Below are 13,980 nucleotides of genomic sequence, written 5' to 3' on the forward strand. Positions count from 1 at the left end.
CAATTACATATGAGTGAAAAATATGTATCTGTGTAACTCTAAGAATAGGCTTAATTTTTTGAAGGATCACACAGATAAGCACTTAAAGGAAAGGTACAGATGGTTGCATGTGCATCCTGAAAACTCATGGCTGTTATAACAAAGGCCAAATCCTTTGACAGATATTCTGTACATATACAGCTATCTTTATGTTACTTTAGAATTCTGTAGGCATAAAGAACTCAATTGCACATAAGGACAAAAATAGAGGCATCCATTGAAAGGCATTGCAGTATTTTGTACAGTAAAATGCAAAATGTGTTATCTTAAACTCAATAAAATCTTTTCAAAGACACCTAAATGCTCCTGTTATATTGAGAAAATATTTTTAATATGGGTCTGATCTGCAGCAATATATACTGGCTGATGTGGTTGTGTTTTGTTATGGTTTCTTAGTTCCCAATTCTTTTGGCAGAAAACCTGTGCCTGATTTCTGAACTTAGCTACGCTGGCAGATATTCCTGCCTAGCTTATTAAATCATCTTCTGAATAACAACTGATTTCACATTTTAAGCATCAATATGTAACCACATAGCTGAAATCAGAATCAAATGCCTTCAATCAAAAATGTGAAAAATAAGAAAAAGCAGTCATTCCCCCACCCTCCAGATTTCTGGCTGCCTGCCATCTTGTAAAGATATTTCAGTCTCTGCAGCTCAAGCCTTTTTATTCTAATGCCTCCTTGTGCAAATGCATGTTCTCATGTGTCTTTCTCTTTGCTGCAGGCATAGTGCACCTGTTTGAAAGGACATAACTATTTTTTTTCTTTTGCCATTTCCCAACTGCCGGCTCTTTTGGCAGGAATCTGTCTCCAACAGCTGAGAAGGCAGAAAAGCTAAAACCCTTTTGCTACTAAGAAGATCTACCTACCTTCAGCTCTGTGAAGAGCCATGTGACACTACTGGAACTTGCTTCCCTTGGATTCTCGTGCTAAGTCTGAAATTTACACAGTAGTGGAGCTTCCCAATTGTTTAATGCTAGGGACATGTTCCTGAGGGACAGTCAAGGGCATGGGTAATCTTTTTCTGGCCTGTTGCTTAGCTTTTCAATGTTGTCAACACTCCTTATAAAAATATCGTTCTATTTCATGTTGCAAAATTTGATATACCCATTTCTCTTTTACAGAGCTCAAACCCATATGGCATTTGCCTCCTGCTGATACTTCCACACCAGGAATCCCTTCAGCAAAGCAACTAAGACTCAAAGAGAAATACATAATATGTTCTTTGCTCCTTATGCTCGTATACCTAAGCCCTGTTCTCTAAATCAGAGGCCCAGAGAAACCTCTGGTGAAGATCAGGAAATCCTACCTACATTTCAACCTGGAAGCCGAAGAATTTTCTATTCTGGTAGTCACAGAAATTAATCACTCTTCCACCCTAGATGTCTATTAGCAGTACTTCTCTCTAAACTTATACAGATCCACTTGGAGTATAAATGCCAAGCCACAGTGCTTCTGTCTCCTGTGCCACCAGCAATAAAGGGGCTGAAGTTTGGGTGTAGTTACCAACTCTGCAAATGATGCACAAGGCAGAGTCCCCCTCACTGTCCCACAGCTCTTTTGGCTCTAAAGGGCTGTCAAGTGGCAAAAAGTAGTAAAAACTTATTCCAGTCAATAAAGAAGCTGTGGTTTTGAGTACACACAGGAAACCATTCTTTTGAGTAAGAAGACATAATTTAATTTGGTCACTCTTAGCATACACTTGCAAGCTGAACAAAGACAGTCTAGATAACAACCATACTGTTCTACCAAATGAGTTCGTGAGCAGAAGGAAAAACAAAATGTACACTCGTGTTTTTTTCTGAAGTGACACAACTTACTTTCCTTTCCTGCTTGATGTCTGTCTGTCCGTTTGTTTTGTCAATGTCTGTATGAAGCCATGTGATGTTCCTACGTTAGCTATAAGTTTTTCAGCATATCTTATTGTATTTTATCTTAGGCAAAATGAATTTTAGGATGGTGCCCCCAGAAAAGATTTACAAAGCTACCTCTGTGAGAGATGGCTGCTTCCAGATGTGCGTATAATGCTAGTGCAGCTGCCTCTGTGTTTTAAATTCTTAGAAACATGTGGTTTCCATTTTGGTAAATTCTACATATCAGTCAGTTCAAGAGATGTGATACATTTCATATTTCTGTTCTTCAATAAAAGGCATTGTCCTGGCCTATCTCCAGCCCAAGGGCAAGAGAAAGTGTTCTGACTAAGTAGGGATTTGTTCAGCTCTTCTTCTTCTTCTTCTTAAATCTACAGCAGACCAATGAGCTATATACACACATGGTAGAGTCAAGGTTAGTCACAGTAGGATCTTCAGGTGGTGAAGATCTAAAATCAAAACAAAACAATACAAAACACATACCAAAAAAAAAAAGAGAAGGAAAGAGAAGAAAAAGAGGAGCCAAGACAAAAAAAATCTACTCATGGAAAAAAAGAATATGCTTTTCTAGCTGTGGTTAAACCACAAGACCATGCTAAAAAGGACATTACATCAAAAAGTATTCGAATTAGGCATTGCCAAAGGTAATGATGCATTGGAATTAATTGAAGAGCATTCATCATGGGAAGCTTTTTAGGACAAAGATTAAAGAATCACACAGAGCTGATACTGTTTGGAAGAGAAGGGCAGAGTGGATATCTCAACTTCTCTTTGGTCATAGATGGCAGAGATAAAGGGATTATCCTTTGGATGCTGCCTCAAGACCTAGTTAGAAATCTGTCATTTATCAAGTACCCTTGCAATGGATAGAAGTTTCAGAGAAGCAGAAACATCATAAACATTCCTTACAAATTCTTATGTGTATTCTTAAAGTATTCTATGCTTGGTCTCTATAGAAACAGATCATATTACTGCACACTTACATGTTTATGATGTGTCAGGTGAAAAGAGATAATGCTTGAAAACACATTTTACATGTGCACAAATACCATCTCAAACAGAAAAACCACTCACTTGGTGATGTATTTACGTCTCCTAAAATTAGATGAGAGATGGGCGCAGAAACCCCGGGAATGCTCTCAGTTTCAGAGGTGACCATTCCTCACTACATCTAAAATATTTCCATTAAAAAAAAAATGAAGAAAGGTGTGGTTATGATGAGCACATGACCAAGAAACACAGTTATGAGAAGAGGCAACAGCTAAGGCAGTACTTTTTATATATGGCACCAACTCTCTAGTAAATGCTGGGCATATGTTCCTTCTGGCATGCCCAGTACAGGGTCCTTTTTGCAAGCAAAAGGTAGCAGAGAGAGAGGCACTGCCTTAGGCAAACATATGAACCTTCCCAACCATACTGTGCAATCAGTACCTCTATAAACTTCATGTTACCTCCTATTATTCACAACTCTCTTGTCCATTCATTCTTCTGACATTCACAGAATTAAAAAATGCAGGTTAATAGGAACATAAAGACATAAGATATAAAGAAACCTATTCATGGTTGGGTGAGCATCTTTAGATTTAAAGGTAAAAGACTAACTTTAACTCCTGAGTCCTAAATTTGGGATGCATGCATGATATTCAGCTGGCCAAATGTAAAATTAAGTCAGCAGCTGGATTCTTATGAGGACACTTATGGAAACTGAGGAGAGTAGAGAAGTGAATGCAAAAAGTGAATTTTGACACAGCTAGAACAAACCAATGAGGTAATGTTTTGTCATTTGTATTTAGCCGTGGTATTGCTGACATTGTTCTATTTCCATCACTTAAGACAGTAAGTTAATTTTTTTTAGCTTTACTTGTTATTTTTAAAATTTTATTATAAATAATAATCTTTTCCTGGTTTTTTCTTTCTTTTGTTTTCTTGTTTGTACTATTATGTCCTATTGTGCCATTTGTTTGTATTATTAAAAAAATCACGTGGGATATGTTGTTAAGGGTTAACAGTGTAAGACCACTTACCTCAAATGACAACCACAGATAAAACTAGGATGGTAACTGAAAAGCTTGGCTTAGTGTTTGGACTCTTCATCAAACAAAACAAAACAAAATTAGAGTCTTTACTCCCTTTTTATGCTATAAAAGTTATGAATTTCTGTTTTCAGACAAAAGGAAGCTATGTTTTAAATTAAGGCAGACACTTTCCAAGAAAAAAATTCTGTTTAATCAAAAATGCATCTTTCTGTCAAAGAAATGTGGAGTAGAAAATTCTCAGCCAGCTCACTTCTGTTTCCTATACATTCTCATGGGATTAAGCTTCTTATTTCAAATAGAAGAAAGAGATCTAAAATCCCCAAATCATGCATTTCGACTTCCTATCATATGTCAGTCAATTTTTCCTTCAGTTTTCTTTCTCTGCAGTCAGCTTGTATGTTTCTACTTAGGCATTCAAGACTAAGAAATAGTTAGAAATTCATCATCAATCTTTATTCCAGGACAAAATAATTTTGAATGATCTGTAATTAATCACAGAGATCTCTGTTTTTATCAGCACTACAGGGTCTCCCAAAAAATAACCCCTCAATATGATACCTTCTGTTTTCAGTGTTTATTTTTTCAATAAAAAGCCCAAACTTCCCCCAAAATAAAATGCAATATCTTTCCAACAAGGGGAAAATATTTTCATATTCTTTCTCACAGTAATCTTTTATATAACTTTTTCTTAAACTCAATAGAAACGATGAAAAGACAATCATATTGATTACATATTCTTCAAACAACTGTCACCACAGAACATCATAGTATTTGACTATAGCTTTTGAATTACTGTCTTTTGTTTTTGTGTGTAGCTCTGCTGAGGTTTAATAACTGATGGGAATAGTGGTCATGTACAAAGAGATCTTTTTTCTTCCAATTCACTTTATATTTCTTCTGATCCTCTTCCTGTCTTTACTCTGCTTTTAATATGTGCAATTTCATTTTGTCAAATAGGAATGTTTATACTTAAAGAAATTGCCTATTTCTTTTCTCATAGCTGTAGGTACTGATTTTTGTCTCATAGACCAGAATACTGTGGATTAAAAATTCTTTTCTATTGTGGTTGCAGCACAGCAATATTCTGTATTGTATTAATTCAGAAGTTCAGTACTTAATGAGCTTTCTTTATACCACAACACCACAAAAAGTTTGTTCACTAAATGGATGCAACTGAGGATTTAACTCTTTGCTACCACTGATAAAGATGTAGCCTGTAACAGCATGCACTCACAATCCCTCTTTAAAGATATCATCTATTTTAGAAAACAATTTTGTCTAACCAGGTGTCTCCTTTACCGGCCATTATTTTGCAGCCCAAAGCCTCTGACTGAATCAGTAACAGCAACTGCTGAATGTGAGACCTCTCAATTTAATTCCGGGAATCTGTATCACCCAAGGAAAGACCTAGCACTACAGTCAACATAACCCCAGGATCATGAAGCCCTGTGGTAAGTTCTCTAGCGGCTGACAGATGTACAACGGAAAAAACACCCCAAAGTAGTTACTTGACATAAGATCATAAGTACAGGAGTAACCTTACAGCTTTTCAATTTTAAAACAAATATTTCTATGAAGCTGCATTTCCTTTGGAGTCGTGCTGTGCTGGGTTGCTAGCATCTAAGAAGCATCAAGTTCACGTCATAACCTTCCTCTCCTTGGGGATGTCCTCCCTCCTCTAGCTGACTGTTTTCACAAAATGAGTCTGAAATTACTGAGTGTCAGCTGAGCTCTGCCAACTGAAGCCTGGTCAGCTGAGACTGACCAACAGGTTCAGAAGTTAGTATGGTGAGCTCACTGAAAATTCATCAGGGACAGGTGCAAAATGCTACATTTAGTAAAGAATAATCAGCTGTCCAAAGGCAAGCAGAAGAAAGGCTAACCAGGTGGCAAAAGAAGATCTATAGATTATAATTGATCACATTTATAAATAGTGCTTTGTTATTAAGAAAACCAAACAACACGTTAGATTGAATAAAAAAGAATACTTCCTGTAAGACAGTCTGAAATACTTTCTCCACCTGAAGATGATTCTGGAATGTTTGAAGAAAATGCAAGGAGGAAAACAAAGGATCAGTCTTTACAACACAAACTCCAAGGAAAGACTCAGCAGGCGATGATATCTGAATAAAGGAGGCCCTGAGGGTGGATATGATGTCTGATGTCAAAAGGGTAAATAGAAAAGAGGAGCAGAAACATTTTTTTATGTCAGATTTTAGTTGGGTAGGACAGAAAGCTGTCCTACCTTTCAGAAGGCTGAAATTGCATCACGGAAGGCTCAGAAAAGGTAGTATGAAATATTTTTAATACTACAAAAATGGAGCACTGCAATAGACTGGTTGGAAAAATTGCCTTCAGAGAAAGTCTTTAAGACAGAGCTAGGCTCAGGTGCATGGGAATTGTTCAAGAGCTGATCGTGCCTTGGAAAAAAAGAATTGTCTACTTGAGCTCTGGGACTCTCTTGCCACCCACATTTTCTATTGGCTTGTTAATCTGTTGCCGATGCACAGACTTGCAAACAGTACAGCTGTTGAGCCTCATCTTGTTAGGGAACTGAAATAGAAATAAAAGCTGAAGATTTGAAGAGTGTGTCATCTTTCCTCTATATTGCTCAGATCTGCTTCTTTACAGTCTGATCTTAGGCAAATTATTAAAATCAGATTGTTGGGGAGTTTGGTATTTGAACTACAGATGGTTTTTATCCAGAAACATGAATGAAACAATAAATACAGCTGGCAAAAAATACAAAGAATGATTCTGAATATCTTTGTGCTTTAATCTAAGGAATTCCTTTTCACAGTTATTAAGGGAATTGTTATTTGCTGCTAAAGGTTAAAAATTCTCAGACGTTGTTCCCAGAGTATATACTAGTTTGACTACAAAGCGTTTATAATCTGAATTGGGGTTTTTGGGGAGGGTGAAATTGCTTTGTCTGTTAGTGTTCAATTATTATTCATTGTCTTGCTAGACATCCAGTTAGGAAACAGGAATCATACGACGTAGTTCATATGACTTTGCCACATACCATGAACAATAGCTAGTGAACAGCAAACAGCTGAGGCATTGTTTGCATGAATCCTCTAGACTAAAATGTGTGCATATGTTTGAAAATAATTAAGGCAACTATAAACATGGGAATAAATCACAGAATCAGAGCATATGACAAATAGGAAGGGACACACAAGGATTGCAGAGTCCAACTCCTGGCCCTGCACAGGACCATCCCCAAGAGTCACACCATGTGCCTGAGAGTATCATCCAAATGCTTCTTGAACTCTGTCAGGCTTGGTGCTGTGACCACTTCCCTGGAGAGCCTGTAGTTCACAAACACAGAAACTATATGCTTTTAAAGCTAATTTAAGTCCAACTAATCAGTGAACCAGTCCTCCTCATGACCAAATTAGTAAAAAAATAGTTTGCTGAAGCAACATGTGAAACCTTAAGTCTGCGTTTTGCATGTTCTATCAGCTCAGTAGAACAAGAGGGAGCACAGGCAGCACTAAGGGTATATAGAGGGAAGGAAGATAATGTCTTCACCTATCATGTTTTGAGTGTGACTGCTGCTTTGGTTTTCATCCTCCAATTATCAGAAGTGATCACACAGAAACTAAGAGCTGATAGAACATCTTTAAGCCAGGTGCTGCCACTTATCTGCTCTGGTATCTACTTTTTGCTCCCACACTAATGAAAAATGATTTCAAAAGAAATGAAGATCCTGTTTCAATAAGACTGGGGAAAAGATGTAACCTAAAAAGCTGTCTACAGACTCAGGAATAAGTGAAATGTTTTGACAGGGAAAAATATGTGTTGGCAACATTGCTCGACTCAGATTTCAAAAGTAAAATTGAAACCATGCTTCTACAGGCTGCAGACGCTGACAACTGGAAGCCTGTTCTGCAATATATAGCAGTTAAGAATATGCCAGCCAGCTCCTCCTCTCCCCACTTTCTCGCATGTACAGGACAAATACATTTCTAGGAAAAGAACAGTCTGACTTGGTAATTTTTTGAAAACAAACAAACAGAATCCAAATCTTACTCTCATCTGACTGCAAAAGGTTCAGAGAATACACAGAACATCTGTATCTATATATAAAACTGCAAGGAAGGTGATATTCTTCAGACTTCTCTGGCCCTTTCAGGCTAAATCTGGGCTGAGCCCATGTCTGCGTGGTGTCAGCCTACATGAGGTGCAAAACTGGACCCATGAAAGACTCCCATCTCAAGAATCTAGACTTCAATATCAAGAAGAATGGTCTCAAGTAAGATTGGGAAGATAGGCTTTATAAATTCATTTGATCAGTTTGAGCAACAACTATGAAAAGTGAAGTTACCAAATCCTTATGACTAGGGAAGTACCAACACTTAAGGCAAATCATTCTCTCTCAGTCTCCTTCTGTTGTGTTCATGTGAGGACATCTTGAGACAAAGCAAAGACTCCCTTCCTTGAAACCTATTGCAAACAAAACCATTAAGTAAATCTAGAATATTGATTTTTCTCTTTCCTTTTGGACAGAAATTAGTTGTTTCACTGTCTTTCCCTTGATTTTTTTTTTCATTTTCCTCCTGCAACATTATACAAGCTCGTATGAGGCAAACTCCTTAAGGAATTTGTTCTACAACCTTCCTTTAAGGTTTCCCAACTCTATATATTAACTTTCTGCTGACATCTGAAGCTTTGTTTCTCAGGGCACTTAGCAGAGGAGAAAGCATATGTCTGAATCTTTTTTCAAAGAATACATTCTGCAGATTCTGTTCCTGAAGAAGTGTATTTATAAGAGATGCTTCAGCACTTCTTGATTTGGTTTGCAACACAGATGCTGGTATATTAGTGCTCCAGTGCACAGGGAGTTCATATGTATATATAGTTCTTTCCTAAGTATGAACTTGACATGGCAGGTGAAATGGTGTGGTTCCATATGCTGGTCTGCTTAGAGAGAGATTCTCTCAGGAACCCTTGGGTGATGCTCCTCTCTATCTCACATGCAGACAGGGCATAGCAGAGCACCCTTCTATCTGCTCCAGTTATGTCCAAACTAAATTTGTCCTAGAGGAGCAGGCATGCAGTGGTTCTGATTTTGCCTCCAGCAAAGTGGACAAAAAGGGCTTTCTGGAAGGCAGCAATAATCCACAGCACCTTCCTCTTCATGTGAGCAGTTACATCAAGAAAAACCTTCAGTGAGACCTCAAAGACAAAGTGGTGTCATACAGCAGCACTCTGAAATGCTGAGGGTGGATGCGGTGATGGAGATTCAAGAGACCTCCCAAACCAACTGCTTAAGAACATGTGAATCTGCAGCCTAGAGGGTAACTGTGGAGGTACATTCCCCACACTCTGTCTTTTGAGTTAATTTCTCTCCTGGCTTTGTGGAGTTGAGATAGGTACAGACTATCTCACCTTTGTCCTTATGCTCTGAGTTCAAATTAGGTTAATAAAGTGGATTTTAAGTGAATTATAAGCCTTATATTCATTAACCACTAAAAAAAATGAAAATTAAAAGTGTGAGGGAACTGGCAGAAGAGAAGAATGCAAAAGTAAGAAGAAAATGAGAAAATGCAGAGCAAACAGAAAGCAGGGAAGAGGCAAGAAGGAATGAGAATTTTCTTCCTATTTTAAAGGTCATTTCCTCCCTCTGGCTGATTTCTCTAACAATAGTAATATATACTACCAGCACCAACATTTCAGGGGTTATTTTTTAACCTATTGAAAGGATGGGAACATTTTTGGCTGAAAATATTAGAACATTTCAGTAAAAAAAACCCTACTGAAGATCATCTGTCATCACACTCATTGCAACAGTGTCTTTCACTTTCTCACACTTAAAATTCAAGTCTTCTGTGGCTGAATAGGTCCCTGGATAATAAGTAGGGATGTGTGAGGGATGGTTAAAAAACCTAAAAGTAAGGATAGAGGGGGGAAAAAGTACAAAGAAAGGCAAGGAAGAGGGATGGAAAGGACTGAAATAGAGAAAGTGAATAGAGATAAAGGAGAGTAAGAGATAAATGGTAAAGAACTTGGCTTTCACTTGCACTGACTACTTTGTGCAAATCTGACATTGAAGAGTTGCTCTTATTCTTTTTTACCTCTATTCCAATAAATCTAAATTGCAGATAGACCTTTCTGATTCAGACCTATAAGGAAAGAGAAGGAAGAAAAAACAGTTTTAGAAAAAGGAAGCAGGAGAAAAAGATAACTAGGGTTAAAATAAGGAAAAAAATCTGGAAAATTTTCATGAACTTCAGGCTTTTCCTTTTCAGTTGTTACCTACAGTTTTTAATAGTTTTCCAAATTTTGAAGTGTTTCAATTACCATTTTGGAAATTTTCCCCCAAACTGAGCTAGTGAAAAATTTTGTTACTTTTGCTAGCTTTCAGTCATTTCTACCTTAAATATAAAATAAAAAATGTAATTGGAGGAAGTAAATTTAAAGATTTAAAGAAATATCAAGTTTTAGAAAATAGAAGATGAAGGAGAATAGTAAGGAGGAAATGAGATTTTTGCATTGGAAAGACCCTAAGTAATAGTAATATTAACAATACTGATGACAACCAATCACTGAATGCAACATTGTAATAAGAGGATGGCAAAAACAAATGCTTACATTTCACTAGAGGAAAAATCATGTGAGCACTCTTTATAGAAAATATGAGAAATAGGGCAGAAATAAAATTTAGAAATGATGTTACAGTGAAAGCTTTAAAAATAGCTGCATATTTTTTCAGTTCTCTGGCAAAAAAGGAAGGCAATATTTTGGATCCAAATAAACATTTTGTTTGAACCCAAACGGAATGTTTTATTTCACTTTGATGTCCTTTGTTTACTCGCAAAATAGGTCTCAATGTAAATTTAGATAAATTTTTAAGCAGAATAACATTTTTTTAAAGTTTTTAAAATGTCAAAATAAACTACTTAGAATGTTTTGCAACTCTTTTCCAGGGATATTTTTTCCTCATGTCAAACCAGTTCCATAAATTTGACAATATTTACAAATAGTTACAGACGCTCTTGTTTTGCATTTCTTGTCTTGTAAAACAGACGACCTTTTCTGACAGGCACTGTATACAAAGTTAGAGATTGCTTTTAGATTTCATTTTGTAGCCTTCTTATTTCCTTTATTTCTCATCATCTTTACTCTTCATTCTACTGGAAGATTTTGGAAACCCAAAAGATTTCCAGGTTTGGGTTTTGGTTCAAGAGACCTCCCAAACCAACTGCAGTGCTTTCTTCTCTGAGCAGACCAACATAGGCTGGGTGTAGTGGCATGTCCTGGTCTTGAAGGAGATCAGCACTAACTGCTCTGAGGATCTCCACATGGTCTTCTGCCCTGACTCGATGTTAGCTAGATCTGAAATGCCTCTGACAGAGGTTTCTTTGATCCGGCTAAGGGAAGCACTAATCTTTGTTTCTCAGATTGGCCTTCAGAAATGCCCAGGTCACATCTGCTCCATGCAGAGCCAAAGATAGCTTGCAGCTGCCTGTAGAGGATCAGGTGAACGTTCTTTCTTAACCTCTCCTCTGCTTAATGAGGTTGAGGGAACAGGTACCACTAGTAAATCAGATTTTATTCCACTTCTTAAATAGTGAAAAAAAAATAATTTTGAACCAACATAAGCAACAGATGTGGTGATTATGAGTGCCTTGTGATCCAGAGAGATATTTGGTCTTACTAGAAACCTGTTCTTCTCTGGGAGCTGGCTTGGCTCCACTGCTTACATCCTTGTCCAACTGATAGAACTAATAAACTGTATTGAGATAATTCACTCTGCTCTTTGTCATTAGATCTCAAAGCTGTTAATGCTGTCAGTATCCTCATTCTAAGTTCACAGAAACAGAGCCTCCGAGAGGGAAAGCACCTTGCCGATACTATTTTGGCAGAACTGGAAACTGAGCTAGTGAACCCCATTATGGTGCCCCAAGCACCAGTTAGCCTTCTTAGCTCTGTCACAATCTATCGTGGTACTATTATTGCCACACTCAGTTATGGTCTTATAAAGAATATTTTGATACCTAATGAGTGGTTTAAATGTGTCCATCAGTTTTCAGGTTTCAGGGTAATGCCTGCTTAAAAATGAAGAACATATCTCAGGTTTTTAATCAGGACAGGCTCAGGTTTGATTTCCTACCAGCTTTACGCCGACTTGCATTGACTTTTGCAAAGTTACTCATGATTTGCTATGGAAAGAATGGGAACAGGATCAAATGTACTGGGTGAATGGTTTTTAAATTGCTTGTTTTTCCCTTCCTTGTTTTGCAGTTCCTATTTTGTTAACCTCGTGTTTTAAAGTAACTGTATGTTATATTTTCTGAAATCCACTATGAGATATATTCTACTCTGAACGTATACACATAGCTTTTCCTAATAGTAGTGGAAGTCATGAACGTATACTGAATAATACAATGCAGTGTGCATAAATCCTATGGGGAATCCAAGTCCTAGATAGAAAAAAAAGAAATCACAGTATTTCAAAATGCCAGTTGTAACATTGCAGTGAGTTCCAGGCACATGTTTGCCAATAATGAATGGAAGGGTGCAGATACAATATTGGAACTGTCTCCTGCAGAGTAGTATCATATATAATCATACATACTGTCAGCTTGCTTGATTATGTTCAGGATTGCAAGCAGCACACACAGAAACAAAGGAGAATTTCTTATGTACCTCAAATTTAATTTTTATGAGAAATATATGGAGGCATTAATCAGTGATTACAGCACAGGAACAAAAGTTCCTGTATCTTTTCATATTTGCATAATAAACACACCTTTGTGAATTCCTTTTAGAAAGATAATCACACATTCAGAAAATTTCACTTCCTTAAGAAAAAACATTTACAGTGTTAAATCATTATAGCAATTTAATTAATTGCCACAGTGTTTCATTTAATGTACATAAGCAGCCCACGTTACTAATTATCTTAATTTTGTAAAATCCATGATCACAATTCAATCATTAATCAGCATATCAGAACTTCACTCCATTAGTTGCTGTTTGTAACAGGGCATCTCAATTGATTATGCTGTAGATTTTTTATGGGTCTTGTTTTATAAATTGAACCTAGTCAAGTAAACATAACATTTGGTAATAGTCTTCATAGCAACTGTCAAAATGACTTATTGTTTTTCCAGTCCTACATTCCTTCAGAATTAATATTACCTTTGTGCTCTTTATAACACTTATTATTAAAGCTATAAAATTCTCTATGTTTAATGAGTGGATGTTTCATTATATGTATGGTTTGCTTGACAGATTGAAAATTTTTCTAATCTGTTTCTCTTTTCCTCTTGATTGAAGGATTGTAAATATGCAATTAGCAGCTGGAGTAGAAGTAAAAGCAGAAAATGTCAACTGTCAAGCAGCTCCATTGAAAGACACATGATGCTTCAAGCTAAGACAGAAAGACAAAAGCACCTACCAACAAGGATGAAGGTTGCAAAATCTTTGTTTAAACATTCCATTAATCTCTTCCATGAAATAAATATAGTTAATACATCCAGGAATGAGGAATCCACTATGAAAAATGCAGTTTACTTTTGTAATAAAGCTCTGTGTGGTAATGCTATACTCTATTGCCAGTAGAAATTCTGGATTTCACTTCTGTTATAATTCATAACATATATCCCTTTATGTAACATATGACTGGCCATATCACAGTAATGAGATTGATTTCCCAAGAATATACATGGGAAAAGTGTGCAATACGTCACTGTTGTCTAGAGTACCTTTCTCTCCTAGACTAAAACATATAGTTCTGCTTCCAAGCAGTTGATTGCTTGTGTGTCCTCTGTATGAAAACCTGGGTTTGCCTTGGCTCGTCTTATGCAATGGCTGACTATGCTTTCGTTCAGCACCGTGGAAGAGGAATGCTGAAAGGAGGCAAGAGGGACATATAGAGATATTTGTTTCCATTGACAAATAAAGAATAACTGTTTGCAGCAACATGCTATATTTAAAGCCCTAGAAAAGCTCTAAATAATTAAAGAGACTGAATTCTCTAGATATTCCTGGTTATCCATACCAGTAGGAGATGTTCAGT

At 36.8% G+C, this 13,980-nt stretch overlaps 1 long non-coding RNA gene across 1 annotated transcript in view; it reads left to right on the forward strand.

The window, feature by feature from the left end:
• The window catches only part of LOC108640338, a 65,693-nt gene extending 52,336 nt beyond the window's left edge, over positions 1 to 13,357 (forward strand). Inside the window, exons 2-5 of the long non-coding RNA XR_003915743.1 lie at positions 1,165 to 1,388; positions 1,980 to 2,055; positions 5,264 to 5,398; positions 13,239 to 13,357. This is a non-coding gene — a long non-coding RNA (uncharacterized LOC108640338). The remainder of the gene's footprint in view (positions 1 to 1,164; positions 1,389 to 1,979; positions 2,056 to 5,263; positions 5,399 to 13,238) is intronic.
• Positions 13,358 to 13,980: the final 623 nt, after the last annotated feature.

The sequence above is a fragment of the Manacus vitellinus genome, unplaced genomic scaffold (genome assembly GCF_001715985.3).
Source record: "Manacus vitellinus isolate BGI_N305 unplaced genomic scaffold, ASM171598v3 scaffold_1_pilon, whole genome shotgun sequence".
Taxonomy (NCBI): Eukaryota; Metazoa; Chordata; class Aves; order Passeriformes; family Pipridae; genus Manacus; species Manacus vitellinus.